The sequence below is a fragment of the Clinocottus analis genome, unplaced genomic scaffold, assembly GCF_023055335.1.
Source record: "Clinocottus analis isolate CAN_PGR_092001 unplaced genomic scaffold, fCliAna1.0.p SCAF_9, whole genome shotgun sequence".
Lineage (NCBI taxonomy): Eukaryota > Metazoa > Chordata > Actinopteri > Perciformes > Cottidae > Clinocottus > Clinocottus analis.
Window position 1 is genome coordinate 20,177,795 of NW_027176251.1, and position 26,321 is coordinate 20,204,115.

Here is a 26,321-nt window from a genome sequence, read left to right on the forward strand (position 1 = left end):
TCCCCCTCTTTCGTCACCTCACCCCTCATCGTCTCAAATTTCATTTGCTGTGTTCTTTTCCTCCCGGTTCCAACATTTCAACTCGCCTCTCCCGTCCTCCTCTGCCCTTTCATCCTCTCCTCTCCTTTCCTGGATGTGATGGATGGTGTGGGTCAGTGTGCAGCCTCTGACAGTGATAGCCTCTGTCACTGTTCAGAGTCTGAGGCTGTTAGCGTTATCTCCCTGCCCCTCCCCAGCTGTATCAGCAGTCTACTCATGTCATTGAGTCCAGTCTGCAGAAGCGGCTGAAGCAGTTTTTTGTGTGCTTCTGGCTAACTCCCGTCCTGAAGCAACAGGAGACCCAGTACACATCACAGCCGTCACGGGGTTGAACTGTCTTTCCTCAGATTATTCGGTTTTTCTCCCAACCACTAACATAAAACAATGAACCCAGTGGAATCCAAAAGCAGCTACATTAATTAATCACAAAATGTTCAGGGTTAATGTAATAATCTGGGAAGTTATGAAACTTTCAATATTATGTATACTGCACGTGCTTCATTGAAGATACGCAGGCCTTAAATCATTGTTATTTCTTTGAGTGGTTTCGAAGGCTTCATATCCCTAAAATCATCTGTGGTTGCAACCTGTCAATCACAAACTAGCCCCTCCCTAAAGCATATTCTGTGGTCGGTTTGACCATAGTAGGAGGAGAATATTACACAGTACTGTAACCCAGACCTGCTCATTTACATATCATATTGGTTGATTTATGGTAATTAAGGGTTCAAAGTGAAGCTCTAATGATTCCGGTCGGTAGCTCGATGCCGTCGGTGTGTAAGTGGGTGAAAGACCTGGCAAAGGTCTTTGAATTCAGCCGCTATAAATGTAGACTGGTTTGCTAATACACCCTTGACTCAATGATCGTGAGGCCAACAGGTTTATTTGGCTGATAAAAATGCTGAAAGTGTGTTATAAACAGCTCGTGGTGCTAATTCTCCTGTCGGCTGACATTATTTAAACCGCAGCAGGAGAAGAGAAGGAAAAAAAGACAAAAGTTGGATGGAGTCCCGTTACAAAGTCGTCTTCAGATTGGTTTTGCTGGTGCACTATTTTACGTTGCTGCAAAATTATTTTGCTCGTACTTTCTGCCCCGACCCCAAACTCAGTGAGGCAGTGTTTTATAACCCAGATACCACTGCTAAGATCCAGTATGTGCACAAAGTAGTCGAAGAATCTCTGTCTGTAATGGAGCGAAAAGATCACATTGACTTTGCCCCAGCATCTCGCCTCCAGCCTGAGGAGGCCAGATGTTTCCATGTGTCAGCCCACAGGGCGTGTGCAGTGACACTGAAATAGTGTAATGATAATATAGAATAGTGTTGGCGTATATTTAGCACTTACATTTAGGCTTGTTTTGATGGCGAAAGACAATAAATGATTTCATTCATTTAAAATACATTTAAATTGTCCTACTATTTAAGGGCAGACTGTAAACAAAAACACAATGCCATCACCTTGTCGAGGTCAGATGGGAAAAGTGTGTGGAAATACACTTTCCTCTGATAAAAAGCAAGGCTTTGTGTACAACTATATGCCCCCCTCTTGTGTTGGACATGACAGTGTTTCAGTGTTTTTTTGTTCGCTGAAGCTCTTATCCAAAGCAACTTACATTGTTGCTCTATACACCGTAGAAATTTGGGGTTAAGTGTCTTGCTCAAGGACACATTGACATGAACTAGCGAGCAGGGGCTCAAACCACCGATCCTCTGATTGAAAGACGGGCATGCTTACCACTGAGCCACAGTCTTGACATGCATTGTGTCATTTTAAAGTAAACGTCTGTCTACTTAAGTTAGCTTAACACAAATAGTTTAGGAAAAGATCGTGGTTGATATTAACTTGACTGACTGATGACCAACGGATGAGATAACAAGTCAATGTTTGATTTCATCCGGGACACAAACAGTGGACTCCTGCATGAACCTTTTGACAAGCCGACCCTCCTTTCCCACCTGTCCCCCTCCTCCTCGGGGCGGCGCAGAAACACACGTTTCAATGCTCCGACTATATATCAGTCGGCCGATCGGAGCCATTTTTTAGCTCTGGCTCCGGGTCAAAGAGAGGGCAGCGGACACGAACTGACAACAGGCAAATACCAAATCAAGTGTCACTTGTCCCACCTCCCCCGCCCGGTTGTCTCATGAAGAAGCTAAACGTGTTGGAAGCCATTGTGGCTGTTGGCCTTTAATTCACTCTCCCCACCATCTGCCCTTTCTGGAACCTCTCAAAGCTTTCATCTCTGTCTGTAGCTGCAAGAGCAGATTAGATTCTTTGTTGATGAAGTTTGAGTTTCCGCAGCTGGCACTGTTTTCATTGTCTGCTCTGCTCTGCACCGCTTATGCTAACTACCCAAGTTTTTTTTACATTTTTTGTATTTTTCTGCCAAAGAATTGGGGAACGCATCACACTTGGCTGGCCGTGCACCCGATGTTTTTTTCTTGGTAAAGACGCTTTTCTGTTTTCTGAACACGAAATCTTCAAACTTTCATGAACCAGCTAAACTTTTGCTTCCATCAGTGTGAGAGCAGGAATAACGGGCTTTAATGGAAATGGAAACGCCACAGCCCATTACTTTAATGTAGGGTTACACAGTGGAAACCAAATGTGGATCAAAATATCTGGTTTTGAGAAAGAGACATTATGTGTACTGACTAAATGTGCGTGTGTGTGTGTGTGTGTGTGTGTGTGTGGAGGGGGCTTGGTCGTAGGATTGTCCACAGTGATGAAGCAGTCTGTCAATGTGTGTAATCAGCCATGTACACCGTGGCCCGCCGCCAGGGACACACTCTGTCTCTCACTGTAACAGCACTCACACACAAAAGCCCCGTCCTTTCTCACAATATCCAAAAATACATTTGACATATTCAGCGTTTGCCAAGTGTTTCCTGCATCGTGAATGTGTTTTGTAAAAGTACTAGACACACACTGTCATGCCCCTAAACACTCACAGCAGGACCGCGCTCACAGCCAGAGGTTTAGAGACACCGGGGTCCTCGTCCCAACCACCAAACTCTCAGAACACGTTGACTGTAGAAGACAATCTTTATTAAAAGTTTATTTATGTGAATTTATTTACGTCGTCATCAGTTCATTTTGACATATTTTGTTATTTGACTGATGATTTGGTTTCTTTTGGCTGAAAAGAAGTAACATTTATATTGTGTCTAAAAAACTGAAGACCATAAAATAACCATAACATCATAGAACGTAACGGTTCTATGATGTTATAGACATCATAGAACCGTAATGATGTTATGTGGCGGTCTGCCACGACGTACAAAATCCTTTGAAATACGGAGAAAATGACGTCATTGTGGAACCTGTTCTCCTAAAAGTAACGTTCCTGTCGTTGCAAGGGAAACCTTTTGACGACGTGGTAAATTAAGACAAATAAAAATTGCATAAATAACTGTTTGTCTTTATTTCCCATCAGTTGTTCTGCGTGTCTAACGATGACACTTGATTATTTAAGTTACAAACGTAAACTAAAATAGGAAGACAATCAAAAGTGGACTGTCATGCGTAGAAATATGACGAGTAAAGGGCCAGGTGAGTAAAATACAAACCTCCACACTGATGTAAAGCAGTGTTAAGACCCAAAGGTGGGTTTTTCATTTCAGGCCATTTTACAGATGATTGTCTTTCTCTCGCTGTCGGTCTTAATCTTTATATGCCGAGTTGTAAAAAACTGTGTGCGTGGCCCCGTAGGAAATGCATATATGCTTTAGGACAGCTTTGGTTGAATAAGTCAGAAGGAGTTATGAACATATGGGCGCAGTGAAGAGAAACGCTCTCAGGTTGTGTATGTATATTTGGCCGTTGGCTCCATATGGAGAGGGGGATATCATAAATCCATTACTCAGGGGAGTAGGGAGGTGCTGTGTTGGCTCCATGGCCACTTCCCTCAGGGGGCGATTGTAGAGGAACCACAGTAATAGTGGCTGGCATTGGGTAATTGTGCCCTCTAGGCATATATCATGTGTGTTTTCTCTTCTTTTTTTTTTACTTCTGCACCGAGGAATCACACCAACACCCCAGAGGCATTTAAACTGAGCGCGGCATAGATGGTAACTGAGGGAGATAGATAGGACAGAGGAAAGGAGATGACACAGATAGAAAGGACGATCTCGTGTCATGTCAGGTTTACCGTCTACTGGGAGGCACTTGAGAAGCCGCGTGCATTCACACCCTAGTGGCCATTAGAGGTAGGACATGTTTGAGCTCTGAAGTCTGCCTTTTAAAAAAAATATTAATACATCGTGTCATTTAAGGCAAAGTTCATTTCTATAAAGCAGCTGATTTCTATCAGGCAGAAGGAAATAGGGCTTTTGTTTGGAACTATTTCAGTAATCCACACAAGTTATAGTGAGTAGGATGGTGTATGTGGACAGAGGAAATATATATATATATATATATATATATATATATATATATATATATATATATATATATATATATATATATATATATATTTGCACACTACTTGTTTGTATACATGCATTCTCTGTGTTTTGCACATTTTTTGACAATAAGGATGTATGTAACCCTCGCTATCGTTCTTGCATATCCGCTAGTGGAAGTCCAAGGAAATGAGACAAACTCAAACAGGAATAAAGACACATGATCAACAAGAGTCTCATTTGTGTCAGAAGTTCATTGTGGTACACTTGACAAACTGCTACAATCGACTGGAAAACACACACATACATCAAATCCATCCATACCATTTATTCTTTTGTGCGTATGCAGGCTGCTCACAATCTTGAGTCCACAGGTGCCAGCTGTAAATTTCCCCCATTGATTTGTAGTATAAATGGATTTTTGCTCTCCGCCCCACAGCCCCGGACAAAAATAAGCTTTGTTTGGCAGCTTATGTGCTTGTAAATCTCCCTGTGACATTTTGATAGCGCGTGACACACTGAGGGAAGTGCAAATATCATTAGAATGGGACAGGATTAAAATCTGTCAATCAAAGAGTCTATTATCGACAAAACCGGCGCGAGGCGCTCGCAGCGTTCAGGCCGAGGAGCGATGCGAGACGGAGAACGGAGGGATGGAGTTTTAGGTAAAGAGGAGGAGGAGCTCTGCCGGCGGCGGTGTGGGGGGGAGGGGGTAGGACTGTCAGTCAGGACGTCCCCGGTAAACAGAGTGGTAAATATTTCAGCCGTCACGGCCGAGTGTGGGCAGCTGGTCCCCTTTTGCATGGCAATGAGAGGAAAAGAGGAGAGCCCGTCTCAATGGAGCCCTTCAACCCTGGGAAACCTCCACACACACAGGACAGTGCAGGTCTGTGCTGCATCGCTGGCCTCCGCCTTTATTTCCCACACTCAGACTCCACCGCGGCTCCTCACCCAACCCTCTAGTCTACGACCACATTTCCAACTCCGTTTCAACGCAGCTGTCATTTCTAAAGCCAAAGTTATACTTTTGGTCGGCCCTCGAGGGTCCGGTGGATGTGAATCCGACGTGTCGGCTCGGTGAGTTGACCTACAAGCATTAGCGTCGTGATCTACTGCACGCGTATTGAACGCATCCTCCAAGCCGCACACGAGATTGGCTGGTTAATAAAGTCAAACATGACATCCTGAAGCAAGCAGGTAGTAAATCCTTGTGTTTATGACAAAAATAAATGTTCAGCTCATCGTCAGAAATGAGCCTTTGAGTCGTGAAGATTTGTGTCCGTTAAATCACATTAAACATGATTGCAAATGCAAATGAGGCAACAGCTCGACCTTGATTTCTAAACCTGTTCAACATCTTATTTTGTGAACCATCTATGTCACCAGGATGAGGTCAACGTAACCTTATAAGCTGTACGACAAAGGTGTATTACATACAGCCACAAAGTAGTGGCCCTGATGACAATAGAAGCATCGCGGTCCGGTTAAACATAGTACACATACACATACACACTTATCTGTCTATGAGTGTCTTTACACACAAAGTTAAGTGCCACATTTTAAAAATGAAACTTATTGTGCAATATGATGGTACAGTATATGAGCATCACATTGATCATTTTTGGCTATTCTTGTACTCTTAACTGTATTACTTGGACATATACATAGTATTTCGAGAGGTATTTTGAGAAAGTGTTTTGTGCAAAATGCAGTAATAAATATAAAAGAATCCAAAACCTTTTCTCAAGTAACTTCCATCTCTAAAAAATGGAAACACCCAAGCGGCACACAGCACAAATAAGAAGGGAGTTGAAGTTCAGCCGGACAGGAGGTTTACGTACCCCAATCAACTCAAACACAATGAAAAGAGCAAGTGAGTCCTCCGCAGGGAAAGTAGTGCAGGATTTGGCATGATTGCTTGTGCAAAGATTAACATAACGTATGGCGGCAGACTCTCAGTGTGCATGTTTACTTGGCCTCCTTGCTTGTTCTGGTGATACAACACAATCTGGCAGCCATTCCATTGCATTCAATAACAGCAGGACAAGACCTTTTATTTCCAAACCAAAAGACACAATAAAACATTCAAATCTGAAAATAAAACAAAATAAGTAGCTGCTCTATAGTTACAGTATTTCAGGATTTTGGCATACTGCAAACACAGTACAACAGTGTAACTGTAGTAACTCTCTTTGTGCACAAACAATGTCAACATTACTGTTTGTGTTGGTTGACTTATAGCAGCTGCTACTTATTCATAAGCCACAAAAATGAGTCTGTCAACTGTCTTCAGAGCAGATCTGTGGCAGGTCACAATGTGGCCACGAGAACTGAAGGCCACTCGAGGCACGGACATGAAGGTACTTCATAGGAAGGCTCGCCACTCGTTGGAAATTAGCCCTGTGCGATCTCCACCACTCAAACACTCACTAACAAGCTTCAGTGCCAGCAGGCAGCAACTTCAGTTGCATCTCTGTCGGAGAGAGGGCATCTGGGCCACGATCTTCAACATTTGTCTTTCTGGAAGAAATATACCCAGACTTTTCTTTACTTCCTTTGGTGCCACCGTCTTTTCAGCTTCTTATGCAGTTCCTCCTTCTGCAGTTTCTCTCGTCAGTTGTGGCGACTCCTCTGTGGATGCGCTCTGCCTTTCTAGCAGTGACGAAGTCTCTGCTGCAGCTTTGGTGTATTCTTCCCTGTCTTCAGCTTTGAAACCTGGATCCAGGATGAAGGCCATGTCTAGAAAGGTTAGTATGTATTGGCTGTTACTCAAACTGGTACATCAAAAACGTACTCGACATCACAATGTAACACTTGGCCAATTTTGACCTACATGGCGAGGTGAAGCCTTTGGCGGTCTTGTCGAGTCGCTCAGTGCTACTGCTTTGACCGTGTTGGTGCCATCGTCTGTGGTTATGCATACTTGCCACTTTACTTCAAGTCCCCGTGATTCCAGCGTCCCCTGAAGCCTTGGGCTACCAATCCTCCAGTGAGGCAATCAGGGAAAGATGAAGTCCCACTGGTGGTTGACAAAGTGGACGGTCAGACTAATGGGCAACTGTGGCTCAGTGGTAGATCGGGCTCGTTCTTCAATCAGAGGATCGACTGTTGGATCCTGGCTCCGCTTGTACATGTCGACATGTTCTTGGGCAAGACACTTTCCCTAAAATTGTAGCTGCGCCTACGTTGTGTGTGCATGTTGTATGAATGTTTGTAAGTCCTGATGGACAGGTGGGACCTTGCATGGTAGCTCCTCCCATCAGTGTGTGAATGGGTGAATGATGACAGGTAATGTTAAAGAGCTTTGAGTGGTCAGAAGACGAGAAAGGCACTATTGTCCATTAAGTGCTGCAGTCCATTTACTAATGAAGAAATAGGACTTCACCACAAGTCAGTGGTCGTTGCATTGTGTTGAATTCGACTGAGTTCTTTCTGCACTTGCTCACGGACCACTTGACTGTTTGGATCTAGTGTCTTGATCATGTCCTTAAAGCCCTTTCTATACACCCTCTGAAAAGGAACTATGTCCTTACACTGGCACCCGGTGAGTGGATTTTTTTCTTTCATGGCTGACTTTTTCTCGTAAAGGAAAGCCTTTATAAAAACCAGAGAATGTTTCAGACAGCTTTTTCCTTCCCACGGCTGCTCGACGTCTCAATGTGTCTTTTCAACAGGTTGAGTTATGTTTACTCTGTGTAAAACCACACGTTTTGAAGGAAGGCATCCTGGATTCTGCCGTGATTTATGGATATGTTTTAATCATCCATATGCAGGCATTTATGTGAAGCAATGCTCCACATGTCATCCATAGGAAGCAATTATTTTCAGAGTCAGGTTTACCAAAAACCTCTTTATTTCTGTAGCCATCAACAGCAGCACCTTGTGGGTACAGTAGGATCCCTCAGACCTGGAGCAGCAGTGATCTTGTCCCCTCCACGAGACGAGGACTTGCAGGCAGAGGGTGAACATACTGTAGCTTGCAGCACTGAGTAAACATGCGTACTGGGAGACATGAAGGCTTTTTCTCACTGCTTTCTGCAGCAGAGACCTTGTTTTCAAGACAGCTGCTCGTAATGTTGCCGTTTCATCTGCCACGAAGAAGAAAAGCCAAATGCTCCTTTTGGCTCATTAACTATTTGACCTTTTTTTCAGTTGTTGTTTTTAGCCCAGCTTTTATTCATTTTATTTTCACCCTGTAGTACAGGAGCCTGCTCTGAACAGCAGGCTTCGTCAGCGCGACAAGTCTCAGCGACACATCATCGATGATCAATGGAGCTCTTTTTTTCTGAAGCAGCACTACACCGGCTCCTTGTTTGTTGGTCTTTCTGTGTACGGTCTTACAGTAAGAGTCTGCATTCAGTGTGCTAAATGCTGAGCTTTCACGCACAGACGCTGTATTCACTGTAGAGCACTGATAGAGATCGCAATGAGCCTGTACGTCAAACTGGTTGACGGCAACATTTAGTTTCTCTGTATTTGGCCATCATTTACAGTAAGAGCCGGGACACTGAATGTGTATGTCTTGACTTGATGTAGTGGAAAAACATGTTAGCCCACTTTTGCAATAAAAAAAGTGACCATAATGGTGCGATAAGGCTGCCGGAGCATCTTCAGAGGAACACGGGTTCTGGGAAGAGATAAGCAGCTTCACTTGTTGACACATTCACTGGGTTCTAAATCACATACTTTTGTTCTGTTTCTTTATGTACGGTGCGGACATAAAGAAACAGAAAAAAGGTGCATGCAGTGTGCATTGCAGAACTTTGACCCTGTTGCTCACTTCGATCTGCTGCGCAAAGGATTGTGGGTCAGAATAGCCCGAAAACATCAGCAAAATATGACCCGATGCAGAGGAACGGCAGGTTTTTCTCGCATACTGCATTTGGCATGCTATGTATTGGCTAGTGGCGGGCCGTGGATTTCCTACCTGTGCCTTCAGTGCCGCCTGAGTCGATCTGCTGGGCGCGGCGGTCCAGCATATACAATAGCTATAGCGTTGTAATGCTCTTCAGACCAGCAGAGAAGGCTTAGCAGGCCCTGACGGCCCGCCACTAGTACTGGCACATGCTACATCTTATTTTTGGTAGTATGGTTAATAAAAGGCACTGTCTCAAAGTCAAGGACTCTTCCTAGGAAGGACCCGTCCGAGAGGCAGGACTCATTCCTGTTAGTTTCTTTTCGAACAATTCAGTATATCACAGTTTCCAGTAGGAATATAGCTTTGGCCTTCAACTGAAAAATAGAGTACTTTTTCTCTCTTTTCAATTGGGAAAGACATACTTCTTTCAAAGATAAAGTTCACCAAACCATCCTGGTCACACTGCTTGTGAAAATAGATGTGTAGACAAAACGTATGCGCATAGTCAGTCGCCAGAAAGTTGCTCTGGGTCAGTTATATGATACAGTTACAGTCATTCAATCGATTAAAGTAAATGTGTGGTGCAGTAATACATGTTAAGGGAAAGGGTGAGGAAGTAAGTTGTGTGTCTGTGTGTGTGTGTGTGTGTGTGTGTGTGTGTGTGTGCACATGGCTGATTCCCAGCCCGTGTGACAGGCTTCCTCCGTCGTCTACCAGTGAATTACAGTGATTCATCCCCCAGACCCTAAAATAGACGAGAGCGTTAAAAAAAAAATAAAAAAAAATCAGGAACACAACCTGTGAAATCAGATTTCAGCGCTGGAAATAGTCTGAGGAGGAATTGAGCCAGAGTGTCTGCTCGCTCGACACACAGTTTGGTTCTCACGACTCTTTCATCCTGCTATGAGCGCTATGAGCGCTATGAGCGCTATGAGCGCTATGAGCGCTATGAGCGCTATGAGCGCTATGAGCGCTATGAGCGCTATGAGCGCTATGAGCGCTATGAGCGCTATGAGCGCAATGAGCGCTATGAGCGCTATGAGCGCTATGAGCGCTATGAGCGCTATGAGCGCTCCGGCGCGTAGCGGCGGTGAGAATCCCTCTCTCTCTCTGCGGCTGCTGGTTCCACTGGTAGTTTCTTCTCTAACTTACTGGCTTCTGCTCTTCCTGAGCAGAGACGTACAGTCAACGGGCCTTTAAACGCTATACTCGCTTCTGGAATGACGGGCTGATATTGCAAAGGTTTTACATTTAAAATGTGTCCAAATTGTACAATTTGAAAGACTACCGCTGCACATATTCAGTCTTCACACGACTTGGTGATTCTGCTTTAAGCACTAAAAAGACTTGAAACATTAGTCACTCAATTTATTACAGTGGTTGTCAACTGGTGGGTTGCAGATCTGTTTTTAATGGGTCGTATGGTTTGCTTAAACAAAAAAAGAATTAAAAGAAAAGAAAATCTTTTTTTTTTTCAACCTGTGATTTTATTTTGAAGGGACTTTTTTATGCAGCGCAGTGTCGTTTTATTCGCTGACTCGTCCCTCCATGTTTTCAGCAGCGTGTGCCATGTTGGGTCAAACCATTCTGATATGGGGGAGATTTTGGGTTTTTAGGATAATTAAATGAAACATCCTATTGAATTTAAAATTCCGCTTATGGAGTTAGACTTATATTTGATTGAAAATGTATTAAATACATGTTTTTAACGGATGTTTTAATCAATTCTAATTTCAACCTATCTCAGGTTCAAACCATCTTTTCATTTAATACAATTGAGAAGTTGAGACGGTTCCTCGATTTTGGTCACGACTTAAGGGTTAAGGGTTAATTAAGGGTCCTGGATCCAGACCAGTTGAGGACCACTGGTTTAATATGTATATTATTGACCACTTAAAACCCACAAAAATGAAGCCAATAAAATATAAACATCATTAAGGAATTCTCTCTTTTCTCAGTGGGCATATTTCTTTAAGTGCAGGACAGGAAGTGGTTTGTATTTGTTTCGACGGTTAGAGTTCATTCCCACAAGTTATGTGCTTAGTGCTGAAGTCTAATACTTTGTCAATATACACACTTTACCCCGACTGCTCCTGTCAGCTGACTTTATAATAGTTGAGATTATTGACCATAAACAATGGTTGAAAATACTTTTGTGCTCAACCCTAGGAAACTGACTACAAATCAAGATTATAATTATGGTTTACCACAGCAAATGGCCCTCTTATAATTGTGTAGAGTCACCTCCCTTAATAAGATAAAAATTATAATATTACACTCTATTTATATAAATCTTTTCTTCACAATGTTATGAAGGTCTTTGGTGCAGGACTGCGGGGGCGTCGCCCAGAACACCTGCTGTTTAGAGCAAGAGCGCACAGAGCATAATGGCTTTATGAAGATGAACATAAATACAGACTGATGATTAATAAATACACTCATCTCACAGCTGAGAGAGTTACAGTCAAGCATGAGGACATCAGCAAAGAAAACATGATGTCATAATTCTACAGTTTATTGTGCCGTAAATGGTGACATCATATCTTAAAGTTTGAAACATATTCTTCAGGCTGTTAAGCACAACATGTATTTTTGTGTTTTATCCTCAGGTCACTATGGGAATATGAATATAATATGTATTTATTATGTATTTCTTTATCATTAACAGTATTATTTATTATCATTCATAAATTATATCTTTAAAAGCTATCATAAATAGCTGTGAGACATGTTTGACGTGTTTTGTTGATGATGTGAACAAATGGTTAATAGATTAATCAGCACACAGATCCAGCACACAACATAATACAGTGTGAGACGAGCAGACTAATAATGATATTAGTGTAGTTAATAAACATAAAGGCGTTAGCGGCGCAGCAGCAGAGCCGAGGGCTTCAGGATCACAGCGTCTTCATCGCACCGTGAGGTCACGTGCTGATGAAGAGTCGCCACGTCATCCTCTGAGGTCGTCTTCACAAATGGCTGCTCCGCTTAGTCATCGCTGCCCTGTGTGTGTGTGTGTGTGTGTGTGTGTGTGTGTGTGTGTGTGTGTGTGTGTGTCAGTCTGCATCAGGAAGCAATAAGCAACATGCATTTGGCTCAAACAGGTTGATGACGTGGTTAATGTCGGTGTAATGCACAGAATGGTCTCCATGCTGCTTCTCTCCTCAACACTTAACCTTCAGCTCACCAGGAATCAGCTCTATTGACGGGGCGGAGACTCGTCACCTATGGAAACATGTGGCAAAAATATCGAAATACAATGTAAAGTATTTCAGCCGAAGGGGCCGCGACAGCATTTTAGGCGACTGCCTCATGGAGCATTCACAACTATTTGACAAACATGAAATTCTCCCGCTTGAATCATTCATGCAAACAATGAGCAAGCAAAGAAATTCATTTTAGACTCAAGTTTGGATTATAAATCAACAGAGTCCACTCTGGTGCTGCGTTTAGTACCGAGTACCACAGAGCTCCGTGCGTGTTAGAACTTCAACACAAAGTCGGCCGTGGCGTGCAGGTGAAACAAAGGAAGGGGCGTGTTGCATCAAGGTGCTGGGTCGCGCCTGAGGTTCTCCGGTGGAAGTCAGATGGACTCGACATAGTGACACGGTGTTCATCTAACCTCCTCCCCTCATGAATTAAATGTCACTCCTGACCCCACCGATCAATAGTGAGCGACATAATCATTCCACTGATGTCACTTTCACTTTCAGAAGCGGTTGATCTGTTTTCTCTCAATCAAAGAGATGTACAGATTCCAAAGTAACATCTTTATTTTACACTACGGATAATAAATCCTTCTTTGTATTATTATAATACAGCCATGAGGGTTCAACAATAATGAGCCTGGTGGTGTAGAATTTAACAGCGTGATTATTTTTCCCCGAGCTGATGATTGACGTTGCAGAGGAGTGAGCCTCCCCTGTCGTCTCTCGAGTCACTCGTGGGCCAAACAGAACCACAGCTCGTCCTCTCTCTTTCTTCAATCAAGTTATATACAACCCATATTTAGTGTTGAGATGATGGCGATGGAGAACACAATCTGGACCACAGCGCATGCTGCACCGGGGGAGAGAACCCTGTCATCTGGAAACACTCATGTCTGCCTGTAATCTGCCGCCTGCACGTATGCATCTCCATACAGTCGCATGCAACACAATTCACAGATGATTCAGACTAATACTGCCTTGATGAGAACCGGCACTGGATGTAAATGTGTGCTGTGATACATATATATATATATATATATAACAGGTTATGTGAACTGGGAGCAGACTGGTTAGAAAAACCTGATCCGTGCAGAGCTCGAGGACAAATCCATCGCAACACATTCTTCTCCCTTGCGGATGCATATGTTTGGAATTGGACGGCGAAATAGAGGAACCCGTCTTTGTACCGTCTGATGCAAGCACACTGAAGGTGTGCGTGAAATGTGTTTTTACAGGGAAAACAGAGCTGGAATGACATTTGAAAGCAGCCGGTTGCGTATGATGTCCTCTTTCAGTTTTAATCCCCTTCCCTTTGTGCAAACACATAGCTTTTCTGATTAGCTCATTTTCATCTGAATGGGATCTGACTTGATTTGATTTGCTATCCAGAGCAATTGCCTTTCATATTAATAAGATTACGTCTTAGAACAAAGTGGCCATTATACGGAGACTTATGGCGCTAGTGGGGGAAAAAACAGGACCATCACATCGCCATCAGTAACATCCCTACTGAGAGATATGGGTATTAGGAGGGAGAGATAACACACACACATGCATCATGACTCTAATCTTGCTTTGCCTTCTCTTCTGGCTGTGGGCTGAGCACACTGTGACCGCAGCCACGAGACTTAGAAGCGAGAGTTTGTCATCATCAGCCCATTAATGTGTTTGTAAAACCACTTGTGCTGTTTGCTCCATATGTGGCAAGAGTGTAATCAGAAATCACACATAATCATAAACTCTCATCTCGGTGAAAGCCAATTACGGCTGTATTAAACTCTGGATCCACTTAAACACAGCTGTCGCCTGTTGCGTGAGGAATACTCGTCGAGCTGCAACGCCTAATTGATTAAAAGCGATTATAAAAAGCAGTTGGAAGGGAATTTGATCATCGATTAGTTGGGTCTATGTTATGATCCAAGACATGCGCCACGTCTCCATTCAGGCAGCCAGCCAATGAGGCGGCTTTTGTACCTCCTGATGGATTGGCGCTATCTCCTTTGCTCTGGAGCAGGCGGTGGCCTCCGCCTCTGAGCAGTGAAGCCAAGGCTGCAGGGCCTTCAACTTGAGTTCTTTCAAATGACCACCAGGGGGCGACTCCTTTGGTTGTATAGAAGTCTATGAGAAAATGACGCTACTTCTCTCTGGATGTATTCCCTCAGTAAAGATTGTGAACATGAGTTTATGTCTCAATCTCTAGTTGAGACATAAACGATACGAATGCAAACGCATGATGGCAGATTGTAATTTATCAACAAAGTTGATGCAAAGTGATGGATCGACGGAGACGGAGCCCTTTAGAAGCCAACGTTGAATGAAACCAAAAGCTACGCTGATCGGTCACCAAGCGGAGAGGAAACCGACGTCTGTCAGTTACGTTTGGTTCCAAAGGAATCTCTGTTATTGCTCGTGTCGGTCAAATAAACACGAATCAGACTTCATCAGAATCAGAAGAACACTGTAAATGTAACATTCCAGATGTGTCCCAGCTGCAGCGACAGGAAGTAAACATGGTGCCAAGCTTTCGCCGAGAAATGTGATTCTGTATAAACGGCCTATTACGTAACATGTTTATTTTTCCTGGAATATTTCATGCCAACAGTCAGACAAGTGAATCCTTTCAATCTGATCAAATATAATAATGAAAATATGAATGATACACTGTGTTCATAGTGAACTTTTCATGACTTAAAAATACATGGCAAATAGATAAAAAAAGATCAACAAATGTAATACTTTAAAAATGTAATAATTTGTCGGTTGCAGCTCTAAGTAGTGTGTCTCTGTGTTCATGTCCCACTGGAGTGCCACACACACACACACACACACACACACACACACACACACACACACACACACACACACACACACATACACACAGTCTGTACAGTAAACCTAATAATAGACATGTTCAATTACAGTCACGGTGCTTTAGTGGCACGCGAGTGTAACGGTGCTGTAAACAATGCCGACGTCTGTTTGTTGTCCTCCCTCCCTTCCCCCCTCACCCACCCCCCTTCCACCTCACTCCCCCACCCCCCACCCAGCCCCATGAGCATCAGCCCCGCTCTGGGAGGGCTTGTCTGCCAGAGTCTCGGTCCGTCCATCCCGTCAGTCTGAAGCGAGACGGCCGGTCGGCGGACATGCTAGCGCTCCGGCTCCATTCCTTCAGGGTGTCCTCAGGGACCCGTTTGGCTTGAGCCGCACCTCCATCGGGCCAACACGAGACTAATTTCATTCTATTGGGCGAACGCCGTGACATTTATTGAACAAATGTTTGGCTCCCGAGAGGACGCATCCATTCCATTTTGATTCCACCTTCAGGACCAAATGTCAACCTAATGGAGATGTTTTAATGAAACCTGCTGAGCACATTCTGAGCCCAGACCCGATGGCGCTTTCTCCAGCTTCATTCATTACAAATCAGTGTATTGAAACCTGCTTTGTTCCATGTTTGCGGCCCTCTTATCTGCCTTTTAGTGGTCAGTAAACTGAGGGATGTCATGGGGTCTATTCCCTCGGCATCGGCCTCCTCTACTTCCGATTATCCGATTAACAATGCTAGGTTTGACAAAGGAAAAGGTTAAGTGCTTAAACTTAGAGAGACCAAATTAGGAAAGATGAAGGGACCAAGACAAAGCACAACACAGTGATACAAAGAAAACACAATATACAATACAATACACAATAAATACATCAAACGGGGGTTTTGTGTTGAGCTGACTTAATAATCCACAGAGTCAGTGGACTGCAAGGATGCTTAGAGCTAAGGCAGAGCGAGTGTTCTCGTGAGGACGTTTTGTCTCAGTCAGCCACTCGTTGGCTTTCTTAAGACATGTGAAAGCTTCTAAATTCACAAGTGGGATATTTAATAATACTTCATAGTCGCCTGCCGATTTTAGGACACATTCCTGCAGGATTAAGGGAAGGGACTAAACAAAATGTGTATTCATACTCATGTTCATTTGAAATAAACACAGATGGTTTGTTAAGAAAAAGAAGAAAAGAAAAGATTTGCAGTTCTGCAAACAAACGTGCAAAATACATAAATCATGTATATTCATACAGAGTGAAATAAAAGAAATACCTTCAAAGAAACAGATGCTAGCTTTGTCCAAATGTGCAACTGAAGTGTCACTAAGGTCATCTGAAATAAGGAAATCACAGGAGCCCATTGGTTTAAAAATATACCTGGCGTTACATGTGTTGCTGCGTCCTCCGAGTCCAATCCCATGTCTTAGCATATGTGGCGTGGGCGGCAGTAGTTTGAGCCAAGATAAAGTTATCATTGTACCGATAAGCTGTTCTCTTTTGTATCGCACCATCAGTCTTTTCTCCATGTAACACATGAGGTCTGGTAGAGAATCACTGTTCAACATGGCAGATAATTCTGCATGGACCCTTTCCTAGTAGGACTTCAATTTTGGACAAATCCCCAAAAACCCGACCAGTTTACAATCTCTCCAGCAGCGATTTGTTTGACTTCTGTCATGTTTTATCAGACACACACTGTAGCTGTGCATCATCGATACAGGGGACTTTTTAATGCTGTTACAGTCCTCCTTCCTTTCTCTCTCTTTAGACACGGCCAGACTTTTGCAGCCGATGCATTCCTCCTCTGCACGGTGTTTCGTCTGGTCGTCTTCTTTTCTTCGTCCATGTGTTTGCATGCACACACACACACACACACACACACACACACACATTGGCGTCACCTTCCTTTGCACTTGGTAGGAATGTGCATCGCGTCAAGAAGAATGTTGCTGTGTCGTGTCAGCGGTGGTCAAAACCCTCTCCAGGGTGTGTGTGTCTCTTCCCCTCAGTCATCATGGGAAATAATAAACGTGGCATCTTTGGAGGCGTTTTTAACACTCTCTGCTGATAAGCTGGATTTTGTGCTGATGTTCAGTGCAATTGCCGTAAATTAACTTGTTTTCATTTTCAAAACTCTCCCAGCGTTGGCTCCTAAAGCTGCATTGCTGTAGCGGTGTGAAACAGCACGCTAACCATCACCGATGGTTGGAGGCCATTTGGATGTTGTTTATGGTGCTTATTGCCTCCTTCAAGACATGTTGCATTGCAGAATGTTGAGCTGTGATGGTAATTCCTCCCACACATTGCTGCTATGAATCCTCCCCTGGAAGACTATGTGAAGCCTATGGGCTCTGCTTCCACAGAAGGAGCTTTGGCATGACGCAGAATGTGCCTTTTTACATTGTGCATGGCTTCATTCCTTTTACTGTTTATTACTGTATTCAGAGTCCGTTCTCATCAATTAAACATTCACTTTCACTCGGAGACTTCCCATTGAGCTCTGTGGGACGTGGAATGAAACTTGTATCCGAGAGATTGTGAGTGTGTGTGTGTGTGTGTGTGTTTGTGTGTGTTTTGTCTTTCCTCCGCTTATTACAGAGGCTTTGACATTTACTGTGGTGAACACATTCATCAGCAGAGACAGATGATCGTCTGTTTCATTTTGGAGCCTTCAAGACGTCGCGGTCCTGTTGGTTCAGACGCAGCAGCAGAGTGTGTGTGTGTGTTGTAGAGACGCAGCAGCAGTGTGTGTGTGTGTTGTGGAGACGCAGCAGCAGCAGTGTGTGTGTGTGTTGTAGAGATGCAGCAGCAGTGTGTGTGTGTGTGTGTGTGTGTGTGTGTGTGTGTGTGTGTGTGTGTGTTGTAGAGATGCAGCAGCAGTGTGTGTGTGTGTGTGTTGTAGAGATGCAGCAGCAGTGTGTGTGTGTGTTGTGGAGATGCAGCAGCAGTGTGTGTGTGTGTTGTGGAGACGCAGCAGCAGTGTGTGTGTGTGTGTGTTGTAGAGATGCAGCAGCAGTGTGTGTGTGTGTGTGTGTGTGTTGGAGAGACGCAGCAGCAGTGTGTGTGTGTGTGTTGTAGAGATGCAGCAGCAGTGTGTGTGTGTGTGTGTGTGTGTTGGAGAGACGCAGCAGCAGTGTGTGTGTGTGTGTTGTAGAGATGCAGCAGCAGTGTGTGTGTGTGTGTGTTGTAGAGACGCAGCAGTGTGTGTGTGTGTGTGTGTGTGTGTGTGTGTGTGTGTGTGTGTTGTAGAGACGCAGCAGCAGTGTGTGTGTGTGTGTGTTGTAGAGATGCAGCAGCAGTGTGTGTGTTGTAGAGACGCAGCAGCAGTGTGTGTGTGTGTTCTGGAGACGCAGCAGCAATGTGTGTGTGTGTGTTGTAGAGATGCAGCAGCAGTGTGTGTGTGTGTGTTGTAGAGATGCAGCAGTGTGTGTGCGTGTGTGTTGTAGAGATGCAGCAGCAGCAGTGTGTGTGTGTGTGTGTGTGTGTGTGTTGGAGAGACGCAGCAGCAGTGTGTGTGTTGTAGAGACGCAGCAGCAGTGTGTGTGTGTGTGTGTGTGTGTGTGTGTGTGTTGTAGAGATGCAGCAGCAGTGTGTGTTCTGGAGACAAAGCAGCAATGTGTGTTGTGGAGACGCAGCAGCAGAGTGTGTGTGTGTGTTATAGAGACGCAGCACCAGTGTGTGTGTGTTGTAGAGACACAGCAGCAGTGTGTGTGTGTGTGTTGTAGAGATGCAGCAGTGTGTGTGCGTGTGTGTTGTAGAGATGCAGCAGCAGTGTGTGTGTGTGTGTGTGTGTGTGTGTGTGTGTGTGTTACAGAGATGCAGCAGAACTGTGTGTGTGTTATAGAGATGCAGCAGTAGTGTGTGTGTGTGTGTGTGTGTGTGTGTGTGTATGTGTGTGTGTGTTGTAATAGTTATTTACTGTTTACGATGAACACCATCTTAATTAATGATGTTGACTTATCAGTAATGCTATATTGGTATTTTTTCCTTAGTTTGTGTAATATTAAACAAATATTCATAAACTATTTTATGGCCAATAAGAAACTGTACACGTTACATTGTGATGACATAGGAAAACAATATATTAACAGTTTAACAACTTTTAATCAATTGTTTGGAAAATATTTATAAATATTTATAAACATGACACAGATTGACTAACTTGATAATAACATCTAACAAATGTGTATCATTTACAAACCAATTATTATCCATTGACCAAGTGGAACATTTATCCATTTCATATCTGTAGATTTGTCCAAAAGGTTTCAAATATTGTTGTAATCTTTAATAAATACTTAACGTTGTACATGAAATAATATGCGCACAACAAACTGCTACTGAATAACTGAAGGATTAGTCTCAACAATCACTTTGAAAACCTTCGTGTGAGTTTATCCCCTCGTTGGCCTCGAGGCGCTGTGTTCATGAGATACAATATGTCATATCTCACAATGTGAGATGTGCGTTATGGATAAGGTGAACACATCCGTCTGAGGAAGTGTGTTCCTGCGTTGGACAGGAATCTTATCACTTCAAGTGTTCACCATTGTTCTCATTTCCTTTGTGTGCTTCGAACAAAAACACTCATAACAATCGTCGTGCCGTTGTGCATATTCTCATAATTCATAACTCGTGACATTTTCTATCAAAGTCAAGGACGAGTTGAATGAGACTTAAGACACCTTCTCCTCATAATGTCCTCAAAGCTTCAAAGTTATTGTCGACACATTCCTGCTTTTTCACTGTTGTTGTTTTCTTGGCTGTAACTTGAAATTCACCTGAAAGAAGCTGAAACCTTTACAGTTTCCTCCTTTACAGTCACTTCCTGTCAAATGTAACATTTTATAGCATAGTCATTTCATTTTTTGATTTTTAAATTGTATCATTTTATTTATTTTTTTTAATGTTTATCAGTCAATTTCTTATATATATTTTTTTAATTTGTAGCCAAGTCATTTAATTTTTACATTTTTTGTTCATCGCATATACTAATTTAATTTTTTATTGCTTAATTTATAGCGCAGTCATTTTATTTTGTATTGTTTCATTTAAGCATAGTCAAAAGTAGATGGGGCGGTGTTTGAAAGTGGTCAAACTATGATTACTATACTTTGACTCTTATGGGTGTAAACATCTTAGTCGTTGGAGCAGCTTTCATAGAGATGCATTTGGACCCGTAATGATCTAGTTTTGTGAATATTACACATTTATATCCTAAAAATATATACATTAAGTGGCCTCATTGTCTCAGCCCACGTTTTCTACATTGTTCGCACATCATTTTCTCCCTGCGTGCCCGGGCCTCCTGCTCACCTGACCTCACTTCAGTCACGACGTTCACCACTTCATCTCCTTTCTCCTTTGTCGGTTTGTCTTCGTCATCGTGGTTTAGTTCCTTACCCGACTGCTCTTCGGCCTCTCAGATTGTATAAATAATACGAGATCATTCTTTTATTAAATTAGTTTACTGTTGTTTGTGTGAAGAAATAGGACATGTACGCCTCTCAGCTTACACAATTCCTTTTTTCACCAGTGAATGGAGCAGTAAATTAGCCTCCTTAATAGCCAATGGGATGCATCATTACCTGAGCATCTTGTTTTTAATCCTCAAGGTTGCAAAAGCAGATAATTCAGCAGAGAGTTAAAAGGGACGCAGCAGCTGTGGATCATTCTATACAGTTTATTTTGTGGAGCCCCAAATCACAAATTATCCTCAGAGGGCTTTACAATCTGTACACATGCGGCATCCTCTGTCCCGGGACCTCACATCGGATCAGGAACAACTCCCCCAGAATAAAACTTAACGGGGAGAAAAAGTGTGTTCCACGCATAGCAGTATGTTCCCGTCCTCTATACAACCCACAGGAGCGTTTCCTGCCAGCACCACTGCTGGAGGCCGTACTACACCTCACAGTTCAAATCAAGTGATTAGCTTTAAATCTGTGGCAGTGTGGTTGGGTTTAGTCCATCTCCTCGCTGATGGGCTTGTGTACCTGTGTGGGTCATACAGAGTCAATGCTATTACATTGAGACTCACGGTAACTTCACAATAACTCCACGGTGACCATTTATTTCACCAGGGACACAAGCAGTGGTCAGTCTGACTGCGTTGTCGCTCTTTATCCTGCGTCGCCTGACTCCCTCCTTCATCTCTAAATGTTCATCCGTTCAGTCGCTGTGTCTTTAAGCATGTGACCAGAAACAGGACGTGACCTTCAAAAGCCGATGAATATGATCGTCACATCTTTAAAACAGGAAAGGACGCATCACCTGAGGAGTCAACACCTGTAACCTGGAACGAGATCCTCTTCCTGGAAAATACTGGACATGTTGAAATCATCTGCACACTGCTAAATCAACAAAGTTCACAGTTTGCATACGTTTCCTTTAATAATGACCATAAATGACCTCACCCTTACAGAGGTAGACAGAGATGATGTCATCATGTAATTCATCCTCTCCTTGTGTATTAGCTCATGCTGGTGACGCTGCAGTATTTCAGCTGACGAACAATTATTTGATCGACAGTCTTTCGTTTCATTTCGTTGTGTGTTTTGCCACCATCTACGGTTAGTGTTGCCGACAATAATAATGGATACTAGTGATTTACTGGAACACATCTGCCTTCAAACAAAAAGTCCACTTCTTTCCCGTTCCTCCTCCTCTGCTTCAGTTGGCTCATCTGAGCCTCGGACCGGGTCGCCTCCGAGATGTCTCTGCCAAACGTTTTCTCTCTCTGACAGAATTTTGATGACACCGAGGGGCAATTTTACGCAATTTGTACTTCAGAGGAGAGGGAATCCGTGCGCGGTGGCTTTGTGCCTTGTAGTTTACTACGGCAGCGGGTGCAGCGGGTCCCCGTGTTGCTCTGCTAATCAGCCTGTAATCCCCGCGCTGCCGATGTGAGCAGCGATGCTCCGTGTGACTCTATCATTTTCTCATCAGTGCGCTCTTTGTCTCTCGTTCCCTCTACATCTCTGTCTGAGGGGCTCTTGCTTCTCCGTGATTGGGCCATTGTTCTGACTCGCTCTCAGAGCCAGCCCGTTGGCCGTGTTTACATGGATCCATGCTTCTGGGCTGCTGGCTGATGCAACACCTTTGTTCTTTTAATTGCTTGCTGTTCCCGCCACGGGCTAAAAGGAATGAATAATGCCAAAGCTACAGATTACTAAAATTTCCACCCAGCGAAAAGTTCCTAACTCTAAATATGTACTCGCACAGGCTTTATGCTGCAGCTCCATATACACAACTACCTGCACATCGTATCAATTCATGATACACACAGTGATGTTATACATATCTCAGAGAACTAAATTAAATGACTTGATTGGTCAGATTTGGTCGGACTAACAGTCTGATGACAAAAGAGATGTACATTTGCACTGGACTGGAGTGGTTTCTGGCCACTTGGTATTGAGGTGAAGGTCAAATATTCAATCTCCTTTGAGCTCTGTCTTGGTCTCCTCCGAACCCCCGAGCGGGTATCTGACACCAGCGGTAGATGCTAACGTTGTGGTGGGCACTTAGCGTAAACAGCGGCTTTGTCAGAGCTTTTTCACTAAGAACTGCTGCTGGCAGGCAGGAAGCAGGTTTTATTGTGAGAGTTTGTTGGCTGGAAAAAAAACCCAAAAGAACTACAAGTGGCTAAAAAAGCTCCCGAGAGCTGAAAAGAAGGACAGAGTTTAGTGAGATTTCTCCGTGGGCTAACCACTTTACTCATAGTCCTTTCATCCGTTGTTAATGCTCTTGCAGTGGCCTTTGGGAGCACATCAGGGTTTGGGACGGACCGATTGCTTGGCTCCTTTGCTGCTTGCAGTGTTGTGTCAGGGCGCTGATTGTAGAGAACTGCTTATTGACTCCAGAGAAGAAATGAAGACAGTCTGCACAGAGCGACTTATACTTTTGTATTCCAATGTAATATTAGCATCACATGTCCATATTGCACACTGACATTGCACTCCCTTTACACTCAATACCCCCGTCAGTAAGTATTTGGGATGGACGGTTCTCATGAAGGACAGACAGAGATTCCTGCTTTATAATTTATTACAATATTGATTCATGATGCGTTGTTAGTTTTGGTACTTGAAAAATTGCAACCGAGTGGAACGTTTTATATAATCTGCTCTCCAGTGCTCTCTGGTGGAGCGCCTCGCTGTTTCCATACTCTGGATCTGACGGCTTGTATGGCAAACTGGAATGTGGGGTTTTAAAGTGAGTGTTTATCAGACGTGGAGGGTGGAAGAGATGCTACCAGTATGGGAAGTCTAGGATCCACTAGGGACTTAAAGGTATGGTTTCAAATTCAAGAACGTGGATTCATGAACGCTAAGCTCGGGGCCACCCGACTGAAACCTCTGCTCCGTTTAACAAACACTCACCTGTACGTTCCTGCAGCCCTCTGCTCCAGACAGCCTCTCAAACGCCATAATACAACACGTAGCAGCAGAGATTCAGAGAGTTGGATTGATTTATTGACCGGGAACATCAAGTTGAATCTTCAGGTCGGATTTCATGCAGCAGACTGCCACTGTGCAGCTCTGCTCATCTCTTCTTTCACTGCCGTCAGATATTCTCCTCTGCTGCGGAGTACGGGCCAGTGATAAGAGCTGCTCTCCAGCTGGTAGCGTCTGAAACACCATAGATCCATGATGGACAATAGGGGTCTGTGTGTTTGGGTGTGTTTGTGTGTGTGTGTGTGTTGCACGGTTGGAGGTGGGGGGCTGTGCTGAGGTGTTTGCAATGAGGGGAGGCTTGACACAAACAGGAAGCTCTAGTAGGGTGAAGCAAGTTGGGTGATCAGACTCCTTCTCGGCAGGTTAGGAGGAGGAGGAAGAGGAGAAGGAGGAGAAGGAGGAGAAGGAGGAGGCGGAGGAAAAGAAGGAGGAGATGTGGGTGTGGCTGGAGATAAATGAGGCAGAGCTGTCAGTAAAGAGCAGCTCTTTATCCTCTTGTTAAAGCTTTTTTACATTTCATTACTGCCGGGCCGATCGGCTGAAAGAGGCCCAGGTAGTTTTCCCTCGACACTTGTTTTGGTGCGGGGTGAAGCCAGGGGAGCGAGGGTGAAACAGGACGAGGCGGCTTGGGATACATTGAGGCTGAATCACTGCACCTGAAGAGAAGCCCTTTGGTCCTGATCGATATTGGATCCAGGTTCTTTGCCATAGTTTGAGGATTCACACGTCTGAATTAATCCAGCGGTTCTTTCAGCCTCACAAAGGAGGTGTTCCCAACATGTTTACCACGTTCCCCAAGAAGAAGACCTGCCCTCTGGAGACAGGTTAGCTCCTATCAGAAGTATGTTAAGATGATGACTATCAATCCAATAGCAGACTTACTGTACATCATGGTCTTGCTACATTTAAAAAAATGTATTTATTTATTTCATTTACTGAAGTTTTATCAAAACGTATACAGATTGTGGGCATCGTGCCCAACCTCCTAATCTTAAAAGAGAAGTAAATGACAAAGTGCATGTGTTAAAGCTACATTCTCTCTCCTGGCCACCAGGGGGCGACTCCTCGGGTTGTATAGAAGTCTATATAAGTGACTCTACTTCCCTCTTGATGTATTCCCTCAGTAAACATTTCAAACATGAGTTTATGTCTCAATATCTAGTTTCAAGTCTTCTTTACAACAGCACAATGTTCATTTAGTACATTATGGTCTGAGTCAAACAGACCATAAAGCAGGGGATGCATAGGGTGGGGCTACAAGGTGATTGACAGGTTTTCTAGTCTCCAGACTTTACATCTGTAGTCCACAAACCATTGGGTGATGACATGGTGATGACGTCCCCTTCTCTTCATTTACAGTCTTTAATTGGGACACAACACTTTTTTTTAGCCCAAACTATACCTTTCCCACGGCCGAGACATATCTGTGAGATTTCACGTGATGTCATTCTCCAATATCCATGAGAGTCCTGAATCAATATATGTTTGACAAAGTCAGATGCACAGTTTAATTCAAGTTAGCCTAATTCACTTCGTTGGGAAAGGAACCTTCCTCCTGTCGAGGCGATACAGCACACTGCCCCCTAGAGGCCCGCGTGAGGAGGGTTTTCTATTAGATGGTGTTTCACTGTTTGTGATGAATTATCCTGAACGCCATCCTCTCCCCACAGAAACATAGTGTGTCTGTCAGGCCTACAGATCATTGTGATTGATCAGCGGGAGGCCTCGCTGTGCGGGTGTCCATGGCGACGATGCACACTGCGGCCATCGTGCTCACGCCATCTGGGATCTATATCCAGGAATTAGACAGGAAGCCACTGGTTGTCACAGGTTCTGCCACGGTTGCCTTACTGTCATTTGAATTTGAGAACTGTACATCTTACATGATTCAGGCATTTTTTTGTGGCTTTTTTTGCTATTTGAAGTTCGATTTGACTGCATTCTGAATACCTGTTGCTCCCTCGTGATGTCCACTCTGTGATGTCCACTCTGCAGCCATACAAGCCCTCATGTTTTACTTTTACAGTCAAATATGCTGCAGGGATGATGTGGATTCAGTCTCATGGGTGACCTTTGTCATTTGGAGTTATTGACTAATAAATGCAGCTTTGAATAAAATAAAACAATCATATATTTTAATGTTGAAGTACTAAATATATATTTTTTTAAAAATCAAACTCATTTGTATCACTTTCCTCAAACCTAAACCCTGAATGTAGCTGTGGTGTATATCTGAAGGTTTCTGCTTTTCATAATATTCTGCTTCTTTTCTTTCTGAACCTGCACTAAACATTCTGCTGACAGACGTGAGCACCTTTTGTTTTTCAAACTGCAGCTTCAACAACCCACGACAATGTCCCTAAAAGCACTCCTTTCAAATCAATCAGCGCACTCGGCTGAAAACGGAACAATTTTCACTCCGGGAGCCAACTGGGATTGTGTATTTGAATGGTAGTGTTTAGCATTCTGAAACTATTTTCCACGTCATAGCTTTCCCACAAAGACACATTGATAATAACAACTTAAAACAGCAGCT

General features: G+C 43.7%; 1 protein-coding gene across 8 annotated transcripts in view; it reads left to right on the top strand.

The window, feature by feature from the left end:
* The window catches only part of adgrb1a (adhesion G protein-coupled receptor B1a), a 141,943-nt gene that overhangs the window by 12,467 nt on the left and 103,155 nt on the right, over nt 1–26,321 (top strand). The window lies entirely within an intron of this gene.